Source organism: Lynx canadensis, chromosome B2 (genome assembly GCF_007474595.2).
Source record: "Lynx canadensis isolate LIC74 chromosome B2, mLynCan4.pri.v2, whole genome shotgun sequence".
NCBI classification, from domain to species: domain Eukaryota; kingdom Metazoa; phylum Chordata; class Mammalia; order Carnivora; family Felidae; genus Lynx; species Lynx canadensis.
In genome coordinates this window covers 2,761,223-2,786,860 of record NC_044307.1, presented here as the reverse complement: position 1 = coordinate 2,786,860, position 25,638 = coordinate 2,761,223, and the positions used below count along the sequence as shown (strand labels likewise).

The 25,638-nt window shown below is 52.6% G+C and overlaps 3 non-coding genes across 3 annotated transcripts; 1 reads left to right on the top strand and 2 right to left on the bottom strand.

Moving 5' to 3' along the window:
- Window positions 1–4,960: 4,960 nt before the first annotated feature.
- Window positions 4,961–5,043, bottom strand: TRNAL-UAA. The gene has a single exon. It is a non-coding gene; the product is annotated as a tRNA-Leu (tRNA).
- A 3,570-nt stretch (window positions 5,044–8,613) lies between these two features.
- Window positions 8,614–8,687, top strand: TRNAT-AGU. Its single transcript has one exon. It is a non-coding gene; the product is annotated as a tRNA-Thr (tRNA).
- Window positions 8,688–10,054: 1,367 nt separating this feature from the next.
- On the bottom strand, window positions 10,055–10,127 carry TRNAV-CAC. The gene has a single exon. It is a non-coding gene; the product is annotated as a tRNA-Val (tRNA).
- Between the last annotated feature and the right edge of the window lie 15,511 nt (window positions 10,128–25,638).

Sequence of the window (25,638 nt, the reverse complement as noted above, 5' to 3'; positions counted from 1 at the left end):
ACAGCGTCTGCGGCTGGTGGAGCCGTCTTCCTCAGTCTGGGGGAAGGGCAGTGACCGTTTGGCCCTACTCACGACACCGCTGCTGTGGGACCGCAGAGGGTCCTGGGGACTGGAGTCAGATCTGGCGGCCAGGCCCAGGGCGATGTGTTGGGAACACCTGACTCAGGCGTTCGGCCTATAAAAGTGTGGATGAGATGACAGCGTTAGAGAAGTGAGAAGTGAACGTCTAGAATGTTTTAAAAGCCACAGAAATTAATCAGGAACATTTTCATCAGGACAGCTTGTCAAGGAAGGGAATGGTTTTCTTGTATGGGGCACAGGAACTAGTGATTACTGAGCACTCCCTACTTGCTGTGGTACACGCAGCGTGTGTGTGTGTGTGTGTCCTCACAACTCGGTGACGTAGGGGTTATTATCTCCACTGGAACCGTGAGACACTGGCTGGGGGGGTACGTGGCGGAGGCACAACTGGGAGACAAGATCGCTCTGCTGCGGTGTCCACGTGTCCGTGAACCCCTCTCTTCTCAGGGTCTCAGTAAGGGGTCGGCTTCTCTAGATCGGGGGAATCTGCTCCGAAGTCTTCCTTCCGAACTAGTCTGCTCCATGGTCTCTTAAAAGCACATTTATCTTTTGATCAGGGAGCGACCACCTTTGTAGGAATCCCCTGATCTAGATACCTGAATTCATAGTGGAATCCTGATAACCAACAAGAGTGTTCACCGTTCTAAGTTTCTATTGTTTCAACCTTCCTCATCACTAACCCTGCTACAGACTGTAGGTCAGACGACCCCCATCCTGGGTAAGGAACCCTGAGTGTCCACCTTACGCTGTCAGGACGAAAGATTCTTCATAAAGTTTTATTTTTTTTAAGTATTTCATCCTTTCTCCACATATAAAGATCCAAAGGATTGGTTGTTGTGGTTTTTTTTTTTCACTATTTCTGCATTTACTTCTCTCCTTTCTAATTATACAAGTATTACGGAGGATTGTTGCCAAAACACATAAAAAACATGGCTACAAAAATATACATATATATTCCCTCATTGAGTAAACACTTAAGCACGTTTTATAGTATAGATACTGCTGGACATTATATACATACGTATACATACATACATTTTTTAAAAGGATTATCCATTTTTTAACTTAATGCTATTTCTTAAGCCTCTTTGCTAAAAAATAATAACTATTACATTCTGAAGAGTGAAGGTCAATAAATATTTCTTGGATGAATATATAATTTCCCTTGATCACTAGCTGCTTCGAAACCCCTACCTCAGGTATCTTTGAACACTATATTGCGTCTGACAAAAAGTATTTTGTCCCTGAGAGCAAAACAAAAAGTAATAGGGATCTCATTTTCTCCTCCTCCCTTCTAGCTCCCACACTTTGCTTTCATTCCCTTCTCTAGAGGTGCAGTGGGAAAGAAATTTTCAGATCCAACTCTTTCCTGGTTGGATAAACTCATCTGAAAAAAAGCCACACTTGGGCCACGTGCAAAACGGGAAGTGTTATTGGTAAGCCAAGTACTGATGAAATCGAGATCTCATTGTTCTATTACCTGAAAACTGGAGCTGCAGAACAGTGGGTAAATATTTTCTCTTTTATGTAAAAAGTCAGGGAAGATAAGACTACGTTCATATTTGCAAGTATCATTAAGAAAAGGAAGGTTGTATAAGAAACTGAGGTAAAGGTGTTGGTGAGACCCGCAGAGATGGGGAAGGAGGGACCACAGACTTCAGGAACCTTCTAATACTCTCTCATTTTTCAGCGAAGTGAATATATTACTGATGCAAAAACTATATATGCTGCATTGTTTCTTAAATTCTTACTGTGCTGAGATTAGTGCAAATTGTCCTTCCTTGTTTTTTTTTTAAATTTTTTTTTTTTTTTCAACGTTTATTTATTTTTGGGACAGAGAGAGACAGAGCATGAACGGGGGAGGGGCAGAGAGAGAGGGAGACACAGAATCAGAAACAGGCTCCAGGCTCCGAGCCATCAGCCCAGAGCCTGACGCGGGGCTCGAACTCACAGACCGCGAGATCGTGACCTGGCTGAAGTCGGACGCTTAACTGACTGCGCCACCCAGGCGCCCCCTTCCTTGTTTTTTAATCATGGTTTTGCTTACACTGAACTGGTGTGATGGTTAATTTTATGGGTCAACTTGACTGGGCCATGGGGTTCCCAGATACTTGGTCACATATTCTGGATGTTTCCATGAGGGTGTTTTGGGGTGAGTTTAACATTTAAATCAGTAGACAGTAAACCACCTTGCCCCCCCTAATGTGGGTGGGCCTCCTTCAATCAGTTGAAGGTCTGAATAGAAAAAATGGGCCTCCCTCCCCTGAAGAAGATGGAACTCCTCTTGCCAGACAGACTCTGAGCCGGGACAGCCGTTTCTTCCTGCCCTCGGACTCAGTCTGAAACGTTGGCTCTTCCTGAATCCCAAGCCTGCTGGTCTTTGGACCGGAACCACACCATTGGCTGTCCTGGGCCTCCCACTTGCTGCCTGCAGATCTGATGACTTCTCAGCCTCTATATCCACAGGAGCCAACCTATATATTCCACCCTACTGGTTCTGTTTCTCTGGAGAAGGCTGGCACAGGCAGTAAAGAGAGGATGGCCCAGGGTGAGGTGGTAGGAGTGTGGCTGGCTTGACGATTTCTGTCCAAAGACAAAACCAATCCAGAAAGCCTCAGTTTCCTCCTCGAATCAGTTTCCTGTTGAAAATAAAAGCCACCTGTGTGTCTCTTCCTTTACCCAGAAAGCCTGGGTGGGAGGGAGGAAACTTAGTTTGTTTTTCCCTCAGTGTTGCATTCCCAATATCAAGATGCATGTTGCAATATATATATATATATATATATATATATATATATATCATATATCATATATATATACCATATATATATATCATATATCATATATATATCATATATATATATATATACCATATATGGTACATATATATGTGGTATATATATATATGGTATATATATATATTTATAAACTATGTATATAAACTAGTTTAAGGGATGAATTGGTAGCTATTAATTATGTATTAGATGAAAGACTAGTATCTGTGAAGGATTGTACAGGCTTATACACCGTGGGAGGGCAACTTGGAGGCCATCAAGGAATTCCACCTGCCTCGAGGAACAACAGGAGAGGTTGGGGCTGCGTGGAAGTTGCCGGCATCACTGATGATCGGGAGGAAGTTAATAAAGTCAAGTGCCTGACACAACAGGTTCAGATCTTCCTGGTGGCAGAGATGGGTTTGGGATGGTAATTTTAGATGCGTTGACTCTCTGGTGGGGGGATGTGACATAAGAGAACTTGTGCAGTGACAGGACCTGGATGTCGGTGTCATTGGGCACCAGTCTGCACGACATCGCTAACCGACCACTGAGAGACTGCTGTGTTTTCTCTTTAGCAGACTTCAGTTGGGGTAAAATCTTTGCCATCTGGAATCTCATTTCAGAGAAAAATAAATCTTCCACTTCCACCCGTCCTCTCTCTACCTCATTCACGGGAAAGAAAAAAGATGACAGAAACCACCTTTGGTAGGGAGGAGTCTTGCCTCTCCATGGAACGTTAGTCTTTCTCAAACCGACTTATTTCTGACCGTGAAGACACAGGAAATTCCTTCCTTCTGCCGGGGATGGCCAGGAGCAAACGTGAAACTCAAGGTTCACACTTGAAATTCAAGGCCGCTCATGAAAATGATGCACTGAGCTGCCCCAGGATCAGAGAACGTTCAAATGTGGAATCTCGCTGTTTGATCTCAAAACATAGAAGCAGTTTAGCCATCAGGACAAATTTTATCTGATGTTAAATCTGATTTCGGGGTTTCTGTTAAGGACTGCTACAAAAGAAGTGTGTGAGTTTCTTCTTAGGGGAAAGATGACTAATCTGTACCGAGGCAAAGAGACTTCTTAATTCAGCAGGCATTTACGTGAGATAAGGGTTATTGTCTCCATTTAACAAAGGAAGAAATCAAGGCTCAGAGAGGCCGTGGGAAAGCCAGAATTAGAACATAGGTTGTTGAGTTCCAAGGTTCACGGTCTTTCCAATCATCTGGTCCTATGCATTTTAGAGAACAGAATTTAGTAGTCCGGCATTTCAACGGATGGGGAGAATATGGACATTCAGTAATATGGTGTTGAGAGTACTGGTAATCCTCTGGAAATAAGGTAGAGTTAGATCTGTATCTCTCATATTAAAACACGGAAAAATCAGATACCTCAGAGATCTAGATGCCAAAGAAGTCATGAACGTTGTAGAAGAAATGGCGTCCTCTGTCACTCTCGCTCTTGTGGCAGGAAAAGGCACATCCAAGTCAGACACTGAACCAGAAGGGTGGTCACCGTGGGGGCGCACGGTCCGAAGTGTCCGCCTCCAAAATCCCTGCCAAGTTCCAAGGCAAATAAACCTGTGACATACCGACAGAAGGCCCGACGGACTCCTGTTTCCCCCGAGAGGAAGACCCGACAGGGAAGGAGAGGAATGAGTACAGGATATAATAAGTTCCCACGAGAGGAGGCCCAGGGGGTTCATCCACTCGAAAAGACGCCCAACAACACTGACCGGAAGGCAAGCTAACACCCCCCTTCCGCTGGCGCGGGGTCAGCCGTGTTTGGGAGCCAGCCGCAGGGGGTGAGGGGCACCTGGCGGGTGGTCGTCCGGCGGGGCCCCAGGCCTCCGTCCCCCTTGGAACGGAAAGGCCCGCGGGAGGAGCAGCTCCTTAGGAAGACTGTGGACTTGGGGCGGCGCGTGGGGGGGGGGAGGGGGAGGGGGGGAGGAGGGCCTCACGCTGGCCCTCTGAGGGGGTCCGAGCAAAAATCGGTTCGGTTCGCGCAGGTGCTTCTGCTTGAGGACAGCGTAGGCGGGACAAGAAAAGCAGGCGCGGGGTCAGGCCGCGGTCGCCGCCCCAGGGGGGCCTCCAGCCTTCAGGAACTCGCCCTACCGGGAGTGGGGTTCGAACCCACGCGGGCACCTGCCCATTGGATCTTAAGTCCAACGCCTTAACCACTCGGCCATCCCGGTGGCTGGGCTTCTGCCCCCGGCAACTGTTTTTTGTTGCAAGCACGGTATTCGCGCCGCGCAGGAAGGAAGCCCCGGGTTTCTGATTTTGGGGGTTGCATCGGACGTGAGGCCGGTCGTCGCAGAGGAAGCAGCCCGCCGCCTGCTTTCGGGGAGCGCCCACGCCCCCCCCCCCCCCCCCCCGAGCTCACTGCCTGTGCCTCAGAGAAGTAGCTCTTTCTGTGTGGTACGAAAAGAAAAACGAACCGGGGAGGGACGGAGAGCAAGAGCCCCCGCCCTCCCCCTGCCCCGGTGCACCTGCTCCCTCCGCTCCCCGCCGCCGCCATCCGGACTCGCTTGAGAGGCCGCGGTTTTCCTGAGCTCGTACCCCCCCCCACCCCCCCACCCCCGTCCCAGACCTCCCGTCCCCCTCCCTCTCCCGTCCCCCTCCCCCCTCCCCAACCCGGGTCTGGGCAGCGGGGCGGGGGCCCAGGGGACGTGAGGTTAAACGAGCTCGCCCTGGCGGTAGATTTGGAAATTCCTAGCGGACACAGTTCACACGCGTGACTCCGATTTTAATGGCAAGGGGCTGTAACTGCCAGCCCAGTGTGTCCCCGAAGGAGCGGAGGGTGGGCCCCCGCACCTCCGGTATAGGGTGGGCCCCAAGAATGCCAACCCCACCGGGCACACTCGGGTGACCACCGGCCTCCGTCTGCGGACCGCACTCCGCCAAGGGCGCTACAAGTCGTCGCGGGGAATGTACGGACCCGATGGGACATTTGGGGTCTCCTGAGCTGAAATGAGATCTGGAGGGCGCTACCCAACACCTAGCGTGTGACACGGCCCTCAGGGAACCGAAGGGAGGCACCACAGTGTGAGGGGGTCATGTCTGCCCTACCGGACAAGCAGAGATGACTCTTCCAGAATGTCCGTTGATGGACCCAACCCTCGTTTTGAGTGTTCAGACTGACCGGATCCACATTCAGATCTTTCTCTTTGGCTGATAAATTCACCCACAAGGAGTGGCCCCCTCAAGTCCTCCGGTTGGCCGGCTCTGGGTTCTGTCTCCGGCCAGATCAAGGTTCAACTCCTAGAAAGGAGACAGGGCCCAAGGGTCCTGCACTTAACAAGCCCAGAAGGAAACCCAGACGTCTCAGCGCTGGGGTGAGAACTGGGCTGAGGCTGGGGTTGGACACGACTGCTGGTTCCACAAAAAAAAAAAAAAAAACAGATCAGAGATAGCATCCTACAGGATGGACAGACACAAAGGTTCCCAGAACATTCCATTACTGTTGTTCTGAACACGGGCTACACAGTAGAATCAGCTAGTAAGTTTAGTTCCCAAATGTGAAAGTAAAAAATAAAGCTACCAGAAGTCTATGAGGAGAAGAACTTTAAACCACTTCAAAAGCACCGTCGATAAAGACATAAAACTCTAGCATTTGCTTCCATTACAACGGAGAATGTGTAAAATAAAGGACATGAGAGAAATATAAATAGATCGATGGGATGATGGGTGAGTGTGTTTAAGTTGTCCCAAAGTAGCAAGGGCCAGGTAGATAGATGATACCGCAGCAAAAAGCCACGAACGGCAGCAAGGCCAGAAGGAAATGGGCGAGCAGGACGACAGGGACGCAGGCTTCTGCCTCCACCCTCGAAGGATGCGTGCAGGTAGGAGCTGCGCTTCCCTCGTGGGCAACAAGGAGGCCCGACAGGAATTGTGACATTTGCTGTCAGTGCAGGGCCCCCATCCCCGGCAGCGGGGGGACGGGAGAGGTGAGTCTCACGAAGGTTTTGGCTTAGGGCCTAGAGGCAGCTTCTAGCCCCAGCACGGCGGCGGGCGAGGGCGGAGGGCGATTCAGAGCCAGGCGGGGCCCCCGCATCGGGAGCACAGACAGCGTTTCAAGGAGGCCAAAGCAGTCAGGATACGGGGGCCACAGGACACCGGAGAGGAGAAAGCCGCGCACGGAGAGGGCTCCCGGGCTGGCTGAGGGGCCCTCCTGTGCCTTCGGGGCGGAATATGGGTTCAGGCTCGAGGGGAGGTTGAAACGCCAGGAGGCTGGGAAAGGAGCCACTGGAAAAGGGTAGGCTGCTTACAAAGCCCTGGAAATGGTTCCCACCAGCTCTCCTGAGGAGACATCCTAACTTATGGGGCATCAGGTGGGGTCCATACCAAGGCATAACCTTAGGTTTGGATCCCCCCCCCATAAAGTATCCAGGTAAGCCACAGGAGGCACAAATGGATGCCGAGGAAAATGTTACTTGAACCTGGAGGAAAAGGGATTCGTCGTGAAGCAGCAGGGGATTTAGAAACGCCAGGGCCTGCAGTGTCATGGAATGGAAACCAGTCCGACGGACCAGTTTAGCTAGAGAGATTTCCAGGCCGAACTGCGAAGGTGCTGCTCAGGTTTCAGTGAAGGGGAGGACTGTCAGACACAAACTCAGAGCCACAACTCAGAGGGCTTGAAAGACAAGCTGTTCGTCATGCCCAGCGGCTCCACGATGAAAAGCGATGCCGAAGTTAAGAAAGAAATGACTCTCAGGCAAGAATTAAATCCAGGGCACTGTCAGAAAACGCGGCCTCAAGATGAAGCCACAGGCGTGATTGTAAAATCTTCTGTTGGCACTCCAAAGGGAGTTAAGGCGGTATCTCAGCAGAAAAACCTCTGAGCCTCTTAAGGAGGACTTGCCCCGCCCGTCCCGTCCACAAAAGCGCAACTCTTGCGGGTGTGATGCCACGGCAGCCCAATTGGAAGCCGAGGCAAACAAGGGCTTGTTTGCATGAGGTCTGCGAATGTGGCTTTTTTTTAATACAGAGGTTGGCCGACTTTTTCTTCAACGGGCCAGTGGACCATACAGTCAGCGTCGGTCGAAGCTACTCAGATCTGCTGTTGTAAGCAGGAAAGTGGCCGCAGATGACGTGAAAAGAATACGTGTGGCCGTGCTCCAATAAAACTTGACAAGAACAGGTAGCTGGCCAGATTTGTCCTATGGGTCACAGTTTGCCAACTCCCGCTGTACGAGAATAAGCTCCAACAACGTTCACGAGATCGCAGGTCTTTAAAGAGCAGGGTGGTTGAACGCAGCTTGAACTAAAGGGACAGAGGACCCGGAGAAACGAAAAGAAAAAGAAAATGAAGAGAGGGGCCGGAACCTCCCGGACTACAGGCAGGAGGTCGGCCAAGGCGACTCTTCAGCTGCAAGTAGGAGAAAATTCCCGCCGGTGGGATGGCTGATCCCAAGGGCGCAGCCAAGGGTCCGGGAGACCGATTCCCAGACAGCAGCGCTGAGTCCTAATCAGGAAGCGTCATGTGCCCCCCGGAGCCTGGGATCGCCGTGGACCCGTGTGCCTCCTGTTTTGTTCCTTTTGCACGCGAGTGTGTACACAGCGTGCCCCGTGCCTCCTGTGCCCGTCTGCTGGGAGGCAGGGAGCTCCCAAGGCACATTGGTGTTCGAGTTAAGGACAATCCTCCTCGAGGATTCCTCCCTGAGGAAGGAGCTTTCCCTGGCGTCGATGACCCCATCCTGGGCTCCACGTAGATGAAGGTGTGACATTTCATAAAACAATATGCGTCAGGGAGGGATGGGACATCAGGCTCCGTGGCTTAGTTGGTTAAAGCGCCTGTCTAGTAAACAGGAGATCCTGGGTTCGAATCCCAGCGGGGCCTTCCTCTTTGAGGTTTTACAAAGCGAAATTGTCCAAGGCAAATACAGGCAATGGGTAAAAAATAAGCAAAACAAATCAGACCTTGGGTTTTATACCTGATGGAAGCCTCAGATGTCGAGTCTACCTGTCTGAGGCGTTTTGTAGAAGACTGAGAAAATTATTCACCATGAATTGGCAAAGCTATGCTGTGAACTAGACGCGAGCCGTAATTTTCTAATTTTAAACCTCTATAGCTACGCTCCACATTTCCCAAAGAAGCTCGCAGTCTCAGCATTTTGCTTTTAAAGCAATCCACAAAGAAGGCAAGAAAAAGAGACAAACCGTGCATGTTGTGCAAACCGAGTGCCGCGATGACCACCCCTCCTTCTCCCGTGATTGTGGGTTCTAGGACGCCACAGAATATTTTGAAAAGTCCAGTAACGTGATGGAATCTTGGAAGAGTAAGAAGAACGGCGACGGAACCAACCAAAACAGAAAACAAGAAGTCTAACGGCGACTGGAGGCAGCCGGGACTGGAAGTACTTAGATCAAAATAAAACGCTGGGGAGAAAAAAATCAAATCCTAGGATAGAATTTTAATGTTTTAGCCGATCTTTCCCTTTTGACGTGCGAGGATGCCTCTTAAGGCGGTCCAGTCTGCAAAGGCACCCCCTCCTCCACACAACATTCGTCGCCAAGCAGGGGGTGGCACTGTTCTCAGCCGCTTGCTCCTCCCCGGAAGGACCAGCGAGGTGGCACGACCGCTCCTTTTGTGAGCTTTCGGGAGGACGCGTGACAGGATTTGTGGGCCCAGCGTGAAATGAAAACGCAGGGCTTTCTGTTGAAAAGTTATTGAGGATTTCAGACCAGGAGTGGTAGAACATTAAGTCGGGCGTGGGGTTTGCCAGCCGTGACGCTGGCCCTCTTTGGGAGTCTGGTTTTTTTGCCCAAAGACTGGATTTTAAAGGACTCCTGAAAGTGGAATGCAGTCCAAGGTGACGGTCAATGAGACCCAGTGCTTTTAGAAGCCCGGGGAGCTGGAGGGTACTGACTGGAGAACGTGGCACTCGAGAAACCGTGAAAAACAAACTCGGTGAGAGGGCCTTCTCTCCACCTGACGTATTTTTCTGGCTTGTGTTCTTTTCCCAAACAACTCCTCCTTCCAGGTCCCCGTCAGTGTCCCCTGGCCTGGTGACCGGGCGCACAAAACAGACACCCTGTCTCGGGGTGTCCCCATGACTCTCTAACTCGGGAGAGGAAGGGACGGAGCTGTGCACAGGAGACCATAGATAAAGCGAATAGAAGGCTGGGTCAGAAGGGTGACAGGTGTCCATGTGACACACGGCATTGGCTTGTTGGAAGAGAAAAGGGTTTACTCGGCTGTGCGTGTGTTTCTGCCTGGTTTCGAACCAGGGGCCTTTCGCGTGTGAGGCGAACGTGATAACCGCTACACCACAGAAACCCCTGCGCGTGGGCCAGGCTGGTGGCACTCACCTAGGCTTCCTGCGTTCATCAGCGTTGGTTCCTAAAAGTCCGGGGTCTTCTCTCTACTCACGTTTGCGTAGTCAGTGTCCACAACCGCATTTTAAACTTGATCCAAAACAAGCACCACGCTGAGGTTAGGAGGTATCCCATTCCCAGACATTTTTAAGTGTTTAAATTCTATGAGCCTTATGCTAAAACCATGACCACGATCAGAATGATCTCGTTCTTCCCCACCCTCCACATGCTCCCGGGCGTGGCTCTCAATCTATTCCCTGCCCAGCTTGAAATTCAAAACTTCACTCCCTTTCACACAATTCCACACACATTAACCGTTTTCTTTTCTAATATACGCATTTATTATTTTTCAATGGACTTGTTAAAGAGCAGTTTAGGGTTCACAGCAAAACTGAGTAGAAGGTAGAGACGTTGACCGAGAGTTCCTATCACGAAAGGGAGCTGGATTTTGTCAAATGCTTTTTCTGCGGCTACGATCTGATCGTGTGCGTTTTCTCTCTCAGCCTGTTGGTGTGATGGATTACGTTGAGTGATTTTGGATCTGGAACCAGCCTTACACACCTGGAATGAATCCCACTGGGTCATGGTGTATAATTCTTTCGATACGTTGTTAGATTCAATTTGCTAGGATTTTGCTGAGGACTCTTGCGTCTGTGTCCGTAAAGATGACAGTCTGTGGTTTTCCTTTCCGGCCGTGTCTTTGTTTGATCCTGATGTTAAGATGATGCTTGCCCCACTAAGTTTGGAAGCGCTCCCTCTGCTTCTGTCTTTTGAAGGAGATTGTAGAGAAGTGGTATTATTTCTTCCTTAGATCTTTGGCAGAATTCACTGTGAACTTCCCTGGGCCTGAAATTTCTGTTTTGGAGTGGTATTTCTTATTGATTCAATTTCTTTAACACGTGGAGGCCTATTGAGGGTCATTGTTTCTTCTCGTGTGAATTTTGGCAAATTCTGTCTTCACAACTTCAATCGGTCCATTTCGTCCAGGTTATCTGAATTGTGGGTATAAAGCTTGTGCATAACATCCCTTTATTGTCCTCGGGATCTATCGTTTTGTCCTTTCTTTCATTTCTGCTATCACGAATCTGTGTCCCTTCCCTTGTTTTCCTTAGTCTAGTGAGAGGCTGATCGATTTTTACTGATTTTACTGATCTTTTCAAAGCACCAGCTTTTAGTTTCATTGATTTCCTCTCTTTAATTTCTGTTCTAATTTTTATTATTCTTTTCTGCTTGCTTTGGATAATTAGGTCTTCTTTTTCTACTCTCCTGGGATGGAATCTTAGATGATTTACTTCCGATCTTTTTTTTTGCAAATAATATGCATCCGATGCTCTAAATTTCTCTAAGCACTCCTTTTACCGTATGAAACAGTGTGTTTTCATGTCATTTAGTTCAAGATGTTTTTCACTTTTTCCCGAGACATTTTCTCTGCCCCATGTGTCATTGAGAAGTGTGTTGTTTAGTCTCCGGGTTTTGGGGGGATTTTCTAGCTATCTTTCCGCTATCGATTGCTAGTTCAATTCTGTTGGCGCCCGCGAGCAGACGTTGTCTGACTCCAATGCTTTCAGATGCGGTAAGGTGTGTTGTATGGCCCAGAATGTGGTCCCGTGTGACCTGGAGAAGAGCGAGTGTTCTGCTGTTGTCGGGTAAGCTGTCTGTAGATGTAGATGATATCCATTTGCTTGATGGCGTTGTTCAGCTCGGCTGTGTCCTCACTGATCTCCTGCCTGCTGGACCATTTCTGACACGAAGTCTCCAAACATGATCATGGATTCACCTGTTCCTCTTTGCAATTCTCTTACATTCTGTCCCAGGTGGTTTGATGATCTGTGAGGCATGTTCACACTAAGCATTGGCCCCTTTTGTCAAGGGAGAATCGAACCCCTTGTCATTCTATGAAGCTCCTTTCTATCTCTGGTGGTGTCCTTGCTCTGAAGTCGGCTCCGTCTGACTTTAACACGTTACTCCTGCTCCCTTTGTTCCAACGTTGGCTGGTGTGTCTGTATCCATTCACTTACCTTTAGTCGATATGTGTCTTTATGTTGAAAGTGGGTTTCTTGTAGACAACATATAGTTTAGTCTTGTCTCTTGGTCCACTCTGACAATCTCTGTCTTTTAACTGGTGCGGTTAGACCATTGATATTTGGGCTGATTCCTGGTATAGTGGGATTCATATTTTGCACAGCTGTTACTACTTTCTGTTTGGTGCCTTTGTTTTTTGTTCCTGTGTTTGTCTTCCACTCGTTTTCTGTCTTTTGTGGCTTTAATTGAGCACTTCACGTTATTATATTATATTATTTTATTTTCTCTCCTTTCTTAGCATATCAGTTATACTTCTTTTGTTACTTTTTTTTTTTACTGGTCACCCTAGAGTTTGCAATATATATTTGCAACTACCCCAAGCCCACTTTCAAATAACACTGTGTCAGGGGCGCCCGGCGGGCTCAGTCGGTTAAGCGTCCGACTTCGGCTCAGGCCGTGATCTCATGGTTTGTGGGTTCGGGTCCCACGTCGGGCTCTGTGCTGACAGCTCAGAGCCTGGGACCTGCTTGGGATTCTGTGTCTTCCTCCCTCTCTGCCCCTCCCACGTTCTGTCTCTTTCTCTCAAAACAAAGCAAAACAAAACACTGTGTCACTTTACAGGAAGTGTGAGTACCTTAAAACAGCAAAATAATCCTAATTCTTCCCTCCTGTTCCTTGTATCCTTGTTGTCATTTGTTTCACACATACATAAGCAAATATATGTATATACACACATGGATATACAACATACATAATCTAGTATGTTGTGGGTATTTTTATGTTGAACACCCTGTTATCAGTCAGGTCAATTTAGAGTAAGAAATATGAAAGTTTTTATTTTACCTTCATGTATTTCTACTCTGACGGTCTTTCTCACATAGATCCGAGTTTCTGATCTGTATCATTCCTTTCTTCTGAAGAATTTCTCTTAACGTTTCTTGCTAGATGGGTCGCTGGCCACGAATGCTCTCAATATTTTCTCTGGGGAAATCTTTATATCTTCTCCACTCTTTAGGGATGACTTCCCAGGGTGCAGAATTCTAGATAAATGTGTTTATCTCTAGCACGAAATATTTCACTCCGCTCTTTTTGCTTGCACATTTCCTGAGGGGGAAGCGGCTGTAATCCTTATCTTTGCTCCTCTGTAGGTAATTTTTTCCCCCTGTAGCGGCTCTCGGGATTTTTTTTCTCTATCTCTGTGTTTCTGTAGTTTGAAAACGTTGCCTCTGTGTGTAGACTTGTGGGCATTTATCCCGGTCGGTGCTCCCTGACTATCGTGGGTGACGCTGCTGTGAACACCGATGCACAGAGAAGGCCTTCCTCTGCCCACCGAGATTTTCGTGAAGCCTGGCAGCACAGTTGAAATCAGGACTGGACAACCCGCCGTTTCCTACTTCCTGAGGGCGGCCGCTGGGATCGCGAAGGGGGCCGGCAGACAGCCTCCGGTCAGAAGAGCGGACAGCTTTCCAGAAGGAGCGAAACCTAGAAACGGGCAGGTGCCAGGAGGCGACCCCGGTCCTCACACTCCGGGGACTCGAGGGGACCCGCTGGAAGAGCCGTGCCAAAGAGGAGGGAGGAGGTGGAGGTGACGCCAATCTGATGACTATTTCCCCCACTTTAAAGGAAGTATTTTTCCATGTATGACAGTCTCAAGGGATCAAGTCTAAATCAACATCCTTTGTCATCCCCACAACCCCCTGCCGGCCGCCAAAAGTACGTTTCTAAACGTTTGGTGGCATTTCCCCCCTGAAACCATCTGGGGTGGCTTTTCTTCGTTGTGATGGTTTGGATTCCTGCTTCAGTATCTCAGCAGTTACGGGTCTGTTCACATGTTTGTTGCTTCATGTTTTCTATTTGGCCGATTGGATGTTTCTAGACATCCGTCCACTTAATCTAGCTTTACCCAGTATGCTTTTTCGGAGTACTCTCTCGCAATTGCTTTTATTTCTATAAAATCTGTAATAACGTCCCCACTTTCACTTCTCATTTTCATCATTTACGTCTCCTCTCTTTGTTTTTCTTAGTCAATGTAGCTAAACACTGGTCAGTTTTGTTGAAACTTTCAAAGAACCGACTTTCTGTTTCATCTATACTTTGAATTCTGTTGCCAGCCTCTCTTCCTGCTGGCCCGCCTTGTCTGAGTGCCTGCCGTACGGATTTACAAATTGCTTAGCCAGTCCCCGTAATTGGCACAAGCCAAGTCCTTCCATAAACCTTCACCCCCGCCCTGCCACCCCTCCCAAAACGAATCCTCTTTTCTGTCTCTTTTCTTTTGGTCAGCGGGTCTGCCAAGTTCATTCATGGAAGTTGTAGATTATTCATTCTACGTTCTGCATTATGTATTTTTTCATGTGGACATGTCCACGTGACTGCAGATGGGCACTTGGGAAGTTTCCAGTCTTGACTACCATGAACAGATGGCTGGGCGTGCTGGTGATTCTACCGGCTGGATTTACGTCCCAGCATCCGCTAGGCAAGTATCGACCGTCAGGACATGGTATCGTTGATTACAAGGAATGAAAAGTCTGAGATCTAGGACAGGACACAATCAACGAAAGATCTCTTGAATTGAAAACGTTTCCAGGCCTGGATACCTTCTTCTAGTCTGACCACTTCACACACGTGGTGTTCTGGAATGTGGTGGTGCGCACCTTCCCTCGACATCTGAAAGGTTCCCTGGCTTGGAAAATAAGGTCTTCATTCCTAATCCTAAATTTTGCTTCCTAGCGTCTCCATTTGGCCAGATAGAATCACTGTTTATCTTCAGACGGAGGAAGCTTCTTGCCCCTCGCGGACTCCCTAAGCCACGTTGCTGGCACCCCGAGTCCCCATCCCAGCCACCTGCCCCAGTGGCTCTGAGTCTCCGGGTTGTTAGGGGGCCCCTGCGGTGCCAGCCCCCGGAAGCAGCCTCAGCAAAGGATGCCGCCTGCGACACCCTGATGAGATGCTGGCCCGGACAGTCGTGTTCATCCTTTAACAGGTCTCCTTATCGGAAACAGTCTGAGCCCGACGAAAAGCGCCCACGTTTGGCTCTGACCACGGGTCTTACTCAGATGCTGAGTCCCCAGGGGCTGTCGCAGAGCCTCACAACGGGGGGGGGGGGCCCACACCCAGTGAGCCTTCCGACTTCGGTCACTCAGGAGGCCATCCCCCTTCAGGGACAGCTCGTCCCCTCCTGCCGATCTGATGGTCTTAGCCTCACCCGAGCTGGGCGCTCCTTTGGAACGGGTGCCCGTTCGTTTCCCTTAAGGGGCCCGGGAGGGACACCTTCCGGAGTTCCCTGCGTCCCAGCGGAATGGTGTGCTGCCTCTGCGGGATCGGAGCCGGGAGCCCAAGGCGCGCAGACCTGAGGGCTCAGTCGGGTGCCGGCTCCCCGCAGGCCTCCCGGCTTCCCACGAAGGCGAGGACGCGCGTTGGCCGCGTGGAAACGTCTCGAGTGGAGGAGGCGCAGGTACCCGGGGGTCTTCCTGGGGTTCCCGCCAGGACGCGGCTGAGGGACGGAGAGCCTCAGGGGCCGGGTCGGAGGCCTCTGCTGGACAAACCCTGCTGAGAACCGGAGCCTTCTTCCCCCCTTCCCCTCAACACGCCTGTGAAGGTTAATTGTTTGTGTCGGCGTGACTGGGCTCAGGGCTGCAGACAGGCTGCGAGACCATGATGGCCGGGTGTCCGGACTCCTCGGGAAGCCCCGTCACCCCAGACGGGCCCAAGGGGGTGGCGCCATGACAGGAGTCCCGGAGCAAACGAGGAAGGGAAGGCGCCAAACCTCCCGCCCCAAGTCAGGAACATCCCGTCCTCTAGTGAACAGCGGCCCCCAAGACAGAAACCTGAGCGCCTGGGAGGAAGAGCCGGCCACACTCTGGCTCTCTCGGTGGGTGGGTGCGTGCGGCCTACGTCCTCTCTCTCCCTCCCCTGCGTCACCACCCGCCGTGCTGTGAGTTGTGTGTCTGACCTTGAGTCCTTTCTCGTGATGAGGCCGAGAGCGTTCAGTGACACCTTTGGGACGGAAGGGGTCGGGGCCCCGGGCCCCGGGTCTCCCCAGTTCACCCGGCACCAAATGCACAAGGAGGGTCAGAACTGGATTGAACCTCGGGACACGTAGCGGGTCGGTGTCCGGAGAGCTGGGGAACCGGCGGGTGTGGGGGGGGGGGAGGTGCAGCACATTTGTTGTCAGAAGTAGACCACAATCGCAGGGAGAAACCACTCCAAGCTGTTGCGGAGCCCAGGGCCCAGGACCGGGAGAGGCCTGGCCGCCATGGGGGAGCCTTCATGTCCAGAGTAGACAGCGTTTGCTGGGAGGTACGGAGTGGGACTTCTCTAGCCGCTCGGGAGTAGGGACTTATTCAAGTCTCCACATTCCGAAAAGAGCCACCAAAAATGAGGCCATTGCCTCCCTCACCGGCCCGCACAGAGAGTAGAGTCGTGACAGGGAGGCTTTTTTTTTTTTTTTTTTTTCCAGGAAGCAACTTAATTCCTTCTGATACCGCTCAGTTGGGTTCGCACTCGAGGAACTGTCCTGTAGGGGGAGGCCTTTACTCAATTAGTAAAAGTATCAATCCGCACCCACAGGCGTTGGAATTCCTTTGACCTTGGCAGATGAGGGAAACCTAATCGTTAGTCTTTCCTGGATAGTCTCTGGTTCCTTGATGGTCTGGGGGAGCAAGTCCGTGGTTGGAAGATTGTTTCTAAGACACTTTACAGGCGGTTACTACTCGCAGAACTGTCCTTGACGCCTTTTTTTTTTTAGTAAACATCCTTTGGGCCATCTGATAAGTTTTGTCCCTCCCTAAATGAAAAGCCTGATGCTGTGTTTTAATGATCTTTTAGCTCTGTGAGCCCGGTAATAGTAAATGCCCTGCTCTGTTTGCAACCATTCCAAGGGCTGGAGTCAGACCCCAGTTTATTTTTTCGGGGGGGGGGGAGAGTAGGTGGGATTGAGTCTCATTTAATCATTGATATAGCAGGCAAACTATTTTCCAGAGCCCTGGTATCTACAGCCTACACTATCCAGTAATTTCCAAACGCGCACACAATTGTTTATTTGTTCTGGAGTCAGTACTGTGTAGTCTCTAATTCAGTTACAATGTGCCTTCCTAGCAAGGGAGGAAGGCCGTCTGGTTTTACCAAGAAAGAAGGAGCAGAAATTAGTTTTCCCCATAGGTATCCCAGGGGCTGAGACAAAAACTTAGGTGTAAGTTTTCCGGAGATGCTTCTAATTGTTCTCCTGCGTGTGGACGGTTGGCCTGGAGCGGAAAGGAGGATGGAGAAGGTAGCTCCGGCGTCAAGAAGGACATCAACCAGTTTTCCTTCCATGTTGAGAGTCACTCGAGGCTCTGGGTTTCTGATGGACAGTTGGTTTAGGGGAGCCACCGTGAAGAGCCCCAGGCCCCGGTCAGTCCCTCCCAGGGACACTGGTTTTCTGAGCCCTCATAGAGAGAGGCCCCGAGGGCCTTCAGATCTCCAGCGGTTGTCTCCGTGCAAAGGGCCTGGCTTATGGGGTTTTCATTTTGGTTGTCCCCTCTGAGGACAGTCTCACTTCAGTGCTCTGAACGGCCGTATAAATGGCACTTGGTGCCAGGACCTCGGGAAGTCCGGTCTGACCTAGTACGTAAGGTCACCACTAAGGCCTCACATTCTTTTTGTTTTTTTTTTTTTAAGCCTCCTTCTCTGTTTTTTTTTTTAATTTATTTTTATTTTTTTATTTTTTACTCTTCTCTTGATCTTGGTTGTAATATGCCCAGTTGGCAGCTCGTAAGAGCTCCTCCAGGCTCCCTTCCAGACCAACAGTCAGGTTTTACAGTTTTCTCTGAATATCTGGGGCCGATCGAGTGACAAATTTGTCTTTTAGGATTGTCTCAGCCTCAGGGGTGTCAGGGGAGATAGGTCAGTGTCATCAGCCTCACAGACCGTAGATTTGGGGCGAGTGGTGGCTCAGAGGTGCACCTGCACGGAAGTTGTGCAAGCCAGTCCTCGTGAGCCCGAGAAGCAGCACCCACAACAGGGAGAGGCCTTGGGCAGCGGCCAGTCATGTGAGGGGACAAAGGTCTCTTTCCCTCCTTTGCTCCCCAGTCAATGGATGAGCCAGGCCTGGCAGTGGAGAGGGGACGTCTGACCCTGCGTCTGACCCTGCACCCTCCTGCGTCCTCGGAAGACAGAGCACCTGCCCCCTCCGTCTATCCGCCATCTTCCTTACTTCCCTTTCCTCTCTGCCCCCAGCCCTACAGGGGGGACATTGAAATAAATGTGTCCTCAAACTTACGGAATTGGCCCACAGGATGGAAAGAGAGGTTTAACAAGACCAGTCTGAAGGCAGCGGTTGGAGGAAAATTAAGTCGTCTCATGTTGCAATGTCATGGGGTTGAGACTCCTCGTGGCTTTGTGAGCCATCACCCTGCCGAGGACATGACCCCTGGGCACGGTCTGACTGAGACGCATGCCGCCTTCACGAGGAGAGGGACCTGGGCGTGGGGGATGCAGAGTTGGAACCCGCAGACAGACAGACGGGCCTAGGCACAGAATGCTTCCGTCCCCTCACACGGTGAATTACCAGGGAAAGAACTGCACATCTCAGACCTTATGTAAGAAGTCTCTGAGGACAGCCATGATGTGTCTTATTTTCTCCTTCTCATTCCCCCCTCTTGATTCTCAAGCTGCCCTTAGCGGACTTAGAGAACATCAAAGTTTTATATTAGCAGTGAAGGGAGTCCTGGCATTGTAACAGGAAGGCGGCGACCCTTCTGGTACTTCTGCTGAGTGGGGGCGCAGAGGTTGTGCAGTCAGGGGTTCCCTCCCCCCCCCCCCCCGTCATCCAAGGGGCTGTAATCGTAGTTAGGGCTTCTGGTTCCCGCCACCGTCTGAAGCCTTACTGTCTCTACCCAAGAGGAAACAAAGTGGGTTATCACATTGAGAACACAGGGGCCAAACAGGAGGGCTATCAAAAGCGTTAGGAGGGGATCAACTAAGGGCAGAATCCAAGGGCCCCGTTTCCGTATGTCATTCCAGAACCCCCAGGATTCTGACAGCTCTCGCCTTCCGTCCGAGACCCCTTCCTTCAGCTGTTGGACCGTATTTCTGACTATTCCTCCTTGGTTTGCGTAGAAGCAACCTTCCTCATTTAGGAAGAGGCGTATTTCCCCCCTTCTCAGCCCCGGACAGGTCGAACCCTCTTCTATTTTGTCATACCCCTGCTGCTAAGGAGTCCACCAGGGACTTTGCAACCTGTTCTACGTCGTCTGTCGGATCTTGGGATAGGTTTTGGTGAAAGGAAATCGATGAGGCTACTCCCCCAACTCCAGTACTTACTCCGGCAGTGAGTCCCAACCCGATTAGTAGAGGCGTAGCTTGGATAGCTCGGTTGGACCGGGTATGTGCAGCCCAGGGAACGGTAAGAGATTGGTTGTCGGGGAGAATACTCGCTTGGGGGGCTAGGAGTGCAAAGGCGCAAATTCCCATCCGGCCAGCAGGCGGGCACAAATCAGCATTAGTTCCACAAGCAAAGAATATTCCTGCGGGCCAAGAACCACTTGTCCTAGCCCTTGCAATTGTTTATGGACCTCTAAGTTTCCCCATTCCTTGATGTCCCCTTGGAGTTGAATCAAGGGGGGTGGTCTCCCGTACGGCATCCCGAAGGGGGAGAATCCTACTTTTGCTGAGGGGTGCCGCGTACTTGCGGCAGGCCCAGGGGCAGTATTTCAGCCCAGGGCAGACTAGTTTCTTGACCGAGTTCTGCCGGAGCTCATTTGAGGGCCCGGTTCACACGTTCCACTTTCCCTGAACTCTGGGGCCGGAAGGCCGCGTGTGAGTCCCACTGGATACCCGGGTCCTGGCTACTTGTTGCAACTGCCTCGGCCAAGAAAGCCGGACGTCGTCTGGGCCTATGGTTAGGGGCGTTCCGTGTCTGGGAATGATATCCCTTAGCAGGGCCTCGGTTACCCCTCTTGCGTGTTCGGTGCGTGTGGGGGAGGCCTCCGCCCAGCCCGGGACCGTGGAGATGAATACCGGGAGGTATCTGTATCCTCTCCTGGGTCTACCTCCAAATCCTCGAAGGGTGCCTGACCACAGCGTTGGGTTCCCTTGGGCCCGGTGGGGCTTTGTTTGGCGCTATTTCGCGCACCGAGGAGGCGGTGTTGAGAGGCCGAGGCACGGAGGGACGGGAGCCGATTACATAGTAACGGCTCCGTAAGGTCTCAGGGGCAGGTTTTCCCAGGTGGGTGAGCCCAGGCTGTCGGAGAACCACCAGGCCGGCTAGCGGCTCCGGTACGGAGACTCTTTGGTCTGGAGGCACCCACCATCCTTCTGTCTGGCCTCCTGTTCCCTGCTGTGCCCGTTTTGTCTCTTGGATCGTGTACCTCGGGGCGGTGGGCAGTTCCAGGGCCAGCGTGACCTTTGGGGGCGTTGTTCGTTCTCCCGCTGCTTGTTGAGCTGCGGCGTGTGCCCGGCAGCTACCTTCTGACACTGAGTCAGTCCTTTCCTCTCTGGTGTCCCTTGCAGCGGGTGACTGCTACCTCCCTGGGTTCTCAGACTGCCCTTAATAGTTGTGGGATTTCTTCCCGGGTCTTGATTTCGCTTCCTCCTGCCGCCGCAAGTCCTCTCTCCTTGTATAGGGCCCCGCGTGCGCGTGGAGCGGCGAAGGCGCGGTGCGAGTCACTGTCCGTGTCGGCCCTTTTGTCCTTCCCGAGTTCCCGTGCTCTGAGGAGGGCCCACAGCTCCGTTCTTTGGGCCGACCGTCCTTGCGGCAGGGCCTCTGTTTCTACGACCTCACAATCGGAGACTAGCGCGGAGACTAGCCAGACGGTGTGTCTGGCCTTCGTTCGTGAAGCTGCCGCCATCGGTGCGCAGGATGAGGTCAGGATTGTGTAAGGGCCTGTCTGATAGGTCGGCTCGGCCAGAACAGACTTCGTCCAGTGCCTCCGGACAATCATGCCCTGCGGGCAAGAAAGAGGCGGGGTTTAGGGTTTTTCCGGCTTCCGGTCTTACTCGTCGGTTCTCACTTAGCCGTCCCTGGTACCGGGTCACCCGAGCGCACGGTGGCCAGTGTTGCCCGCCGGCAGCCATCAAGGAAATAACAGAACGGGAAACCTAACGTTTAGGTTTGGTCGCCACGGGCATTTGTCCGCATCCTTGATTAGAAGTGCGGTGGCTCCCAGTGCCCTCAGGGTGGCCGTCCTGCAGCAACTGAGTCAGTCTGCTTTGAAAGGCACGCCACCGGTCTTCGGTCTTCGCCAAGGCCTAAATCGCTGGGTGAGAACCCCCAGGGCCTCCCCATTCTTCTCACGTGCGAACAGGTTGGAATCTCGCGATACATCTGGGAGCCCCCAAGGCCGGTGCCTCTGTGAGTTTTGTTTGTACGGTGGTGAAGGCCTTTTCTTTTCCCTGTCGTGTCTCGTGTGGCGGCCTGGCCAGCTCAGCACCCTGGCATCCATATCCGACAGAATCCTGCCGCTCCCGGGAACTCTCGGACCTGCCGGCGGGTAGGGGGAGCCGGGGTGGCACAGGCTGCCTGTTTCCTTCCCGCTCCCGGCATCCGTTGGCCTTGGGTGACTTTGAAGTCCAGATATTTAACTCTCCTGTCGGCAGATCCGTGCCTTTTTCTTTGACACCCGGTATCCCGCCTCTGCCAGTAGCCTGAGTGGGGCCCTGGTTCCCTCCCAGCATTGGGTCCGCGTGGGACTGGCCGGCAGGAGATCGTCCACGTTGGAGGAGGACACGTCCTAGGTCCTGTTCCGGAAACCTGGCTAAGTCAGATGCCAGCGTCCCACTGAATAAGATGGGTGGATTTTTGAAGGCTCGCAGCGGTCTAGTCCGAGTGAATCGCCCCTTTGCCCCCGTGGCTGGGTTTGCGCTCAAAGGCGAATAAGGGTTGACGATTAGGCGCCGACTGGACACAGAAGGCATCCTGCTCCCAAGGATGTGAGTCCTCGTAGAGCGTATGGGTCAGGCAACGCTGAATGCGGCATGACGACCGCGTCATTAATGGCTCTTGGGTCCCGTACAGGATGGTAGTCATTTGTCCCAGGCTTTTTTATGGGCAGCAGAGGAGTACTCTACGGGGACTGGCATCGCTTCGGAAATCCCCATCTGAGTAGCCTGTCCAAGTGTGTCTGGATCTCCAGGCGTGCCTCCCGTGGGACCCCATCTTGGCGTATTTTGACAGGTCGGGCCCCAGGCTTTAGGTCAATTAGTATCAGGCGGTGGTTTTTTGGCAGACCAGGGCGGTTCCTTCCGCCCAAACTGAAGGGAGTTCGGCTTCTAGTTTGGGGGCCGCTGTTGGCTCACCGGGAGGGCAAGTATATAACCTGTCCCTCTTCCCGTGGATTCATCAGGGACAAAACCATGGGTTGGGCCTCTTTGTTTAGGTGCCGTTGCGTCTGTCCACCCGAGGTGAAGGCTACTTCTGCTCTCAGCTTGGCCAGGAGGTCTCACCTAACAGTGACAGCGGGCAGTCGTGTAGACACAGGAATTCATGAACCTCCTGGTGACCCCCAGCCGGCACTGTTGGGGACCGCGCAATGGCCTTCGGGTTTGCGGCCCAGTGGCTCCTACGATGGTGACTTGTGACCCGACAGAGGTGCCACCTGTGTGTCACCGGAGTGTTCGGCTCCGGTGTCGACCATGAAGTCTATTGTCTGGCCCTCTACCTTCATTTTGACCATGGGCTCGTGGGGGCCCAGCTGGAGAGAGCCTGGTCGTTCCCAATCAGGGTCCACTCGTGCCGGTCCGATCAGGCCGGCCTCGGGTGGTTCCGGCTGGTAGCTGGGTGGGGAAGTTTTCGTTTTTCCCTTGCGGCGGTTGGGACGTTCATTTTTCCAGGGTCCACGTCCCTTGCAGAAGGCACACTGATCCTGTGTCAGCGGCGCCCTTCTCTTTTGTTCTTGCATTCCTCAGGGTGTCCGTGGGGGCCCGTCCGGCGGGGGTGGCGCCCCAAGGCCGCGGCCAGGAGAGCTGCCGGTTGTTCCGTTCTTCGGTCCGCCTCCTTTCTGGCAGCTTGGTCGCGATTTACAAAAACCCTGTTGGCGATTTCCAATAGTTTGGTGGCCTTCTTTCCAGGGAATCCTTCCCGGTTTTGGGGCTTCTGTCTAATGTCACACTGGGCCTGTCCCACGAAGGCAGCAATGACCATGCGCTGGTTTTGGGGGGCTTCTGGGCCGAATGGAGAGTAAACTCTGTAGGTCTCACATAATCTGTCATAGAAGTCAGCTGGACCCTCTTCTGGCTTTTGTAGGACCTCGGATACTTTTGCCACGCGGGTGGGCTTTCTGGCCCCGCTTTTACCCCTTGGAGGAAGGTGAGCTGGTATCTCTGTAACCGGGCCCTTCCCTCCTCCGTGTGGGGGTCCCGGCGGGGCTCCTCTTCGGGCACAGCCTCCCGTGCCCAACACTCAACGTCTAGTTGTCCACCTGGTGCCTGGGTCTGGAGCCATTTTCTGGCTTCAATGACAATTCGTGGGCGCTCTTCCGTGTTGAAAAGGGTGAGCAGAGGCTGCTTACCGTCGACCCAGGCAGGACGGGGGGTCTGGGCCAGGGACTCCAGGAGTTCTGTCGTCGCCTGCGGCCTCTCAGATCGGGCGGGTGTGGTGTTTGCAGTTGAGGAGGTCAGTAGTGGAGAACGGTCGGTAGCAGAAAACCGATCCTCCCTCTTTTGGGGTCTTAACGGGACCTATATTCTCTGTGGACCCCTTGTTTCCCGTAACGGCAACTGCATTGCCGTTGGGGGTCCTGGACCTTGGGCCACAGACCCAAGCACCGGTTCGGGTGACGCCGGGAGGGGTGGGCTAGCCGCTGGTGGAGGCGAAACCGACGGAGGTGGGCTGTCGGGCAGGTGAGGTTCCCCTCTCTCGAGCGGTGGGGCATAGAGGGCATATGGTGGTGGAAATGCAAGGGCTTCTGAATTTTCTGGGAGGACGGGGGGCGTTTTTTCCTGCTGTGAGGTCTTCTTCTCGGCCTGTGCCACCAAGACCCTACATTGTCCCTTACTATTAACGCAGAACCGGACCCAAGGAGGCTGGACTTGGGCTGTTTCCAGCCACTGAGCAATGTATGGGAATTGATCGGAGGGGCCAGGGTCTCCAGCAACTACTTTATAAACAGCTCGGACCGTGGGGACATCTAGGGTGCCCTCAGAGGCCAGCCTGCACCGAACGTGGGCCATCCTAACTCACAGACGGTGCAGAATTTCCCAGGGATCAGTCTTATCCCAAAGTCTCCCGAGAACACTTTCTTGATCATGCAGTCCAGTATAGTCGGCTTTGAGGAGCCCGCTCCCGTGATGGTCTCTGGGGAGGCGATCTGGACCCTCCCAGGTACAGTGTCACAAGACGGGAGGATACTGTCCCTTCGTCCGCCTGGCTGCTCCCCTCGCTGGGATTTGGGCGCCTCTTAGCTTTGGCAGGTCAGCATCTTGGATCAGGTGTGTCGGGAGGGGCAGCGTCCCCTGGGCCCTGATGCTGCCTTCAGCCGGAGGAAATGGAAAGAGGTCTCCAGGGAACCGCGGGTTAGGACTCATGCAATCAGCGCGGGGGAAATGTGTAAAGCGTTGAGAGAAAAAACTACCGGGGCGGGATTCCGTATGCAGTGAAACTATCCTCCGGAGTGAAGAAGGGATTTCTCCGGCAAGCAGAAGTAGAAGGAATCCCGTGTCATAGACGGGCCTTGCGAGAAATGTTAAAAAAGAAGTAAGGCAGAGAGAAGGCGAACGAGTAGGTGAGGAAACTGAAATCAAGGTAGACTGAGGGAGGCTGTGTTCCGGTGCCCGGTGGGCACCCTCTGGGGCTCTGGAGGCTTGGGTGGGGTGGGGGCAGGGAGAGGTCCAGTGACCGCGTGGGCCTCAGGGAACCCGGCTGGGGAGGAAGACCAGAGGCTTCCTCCCTGGAGGCTAAGGGCCCAGACTCCAAATCTTGTGGGCCCGGTCCTGTGCTGGGGGCACGGATCTGTTTGGCCGGGATGCACGTCGTGCACATCAATCGGTCACCTTCCTCCTCTGCAGCGTCTTCCTAACCTCGGTCTAGCTGCCCAGTGGCTCAGCCTGCCTCCGAGAGAAGGAAAGACTCCGATGCAGTGGCTGGAACGAAGGCTGGAGGAACGGGCCACTGTGGCGTAAGGATTGTTGTGAGCGGAAGGCAGTGGAGAAGCCGCAGATACGAGAGGCTCTCTGCACCGCCCCCCTTCTCCCCCTCCCCCACCCCCCGTCCACCCCCATGTGCCTAAAAGCCGGGCGGAAGTTTACAAAGTTGTCCGTCTTCCCCTCCGTGCCGGGAAACACAAAAGGTGTCGACCCTCGTCAGGGAGAAGGCACGGACAGAGCTGTGTCCCAAACGTCCGCTGGCTTGCCGTGCGCGACCCGGTCACCTCCCCTGCCGCCCCTCCCCCCCCAACTCTTTTCTCGCGTCTTCAGCGGCCGGGGGGGGGGGCGGGGATTGGGATTTGGGCGGAGCTCCTCGTCCTGCGGGTACGCGTGAG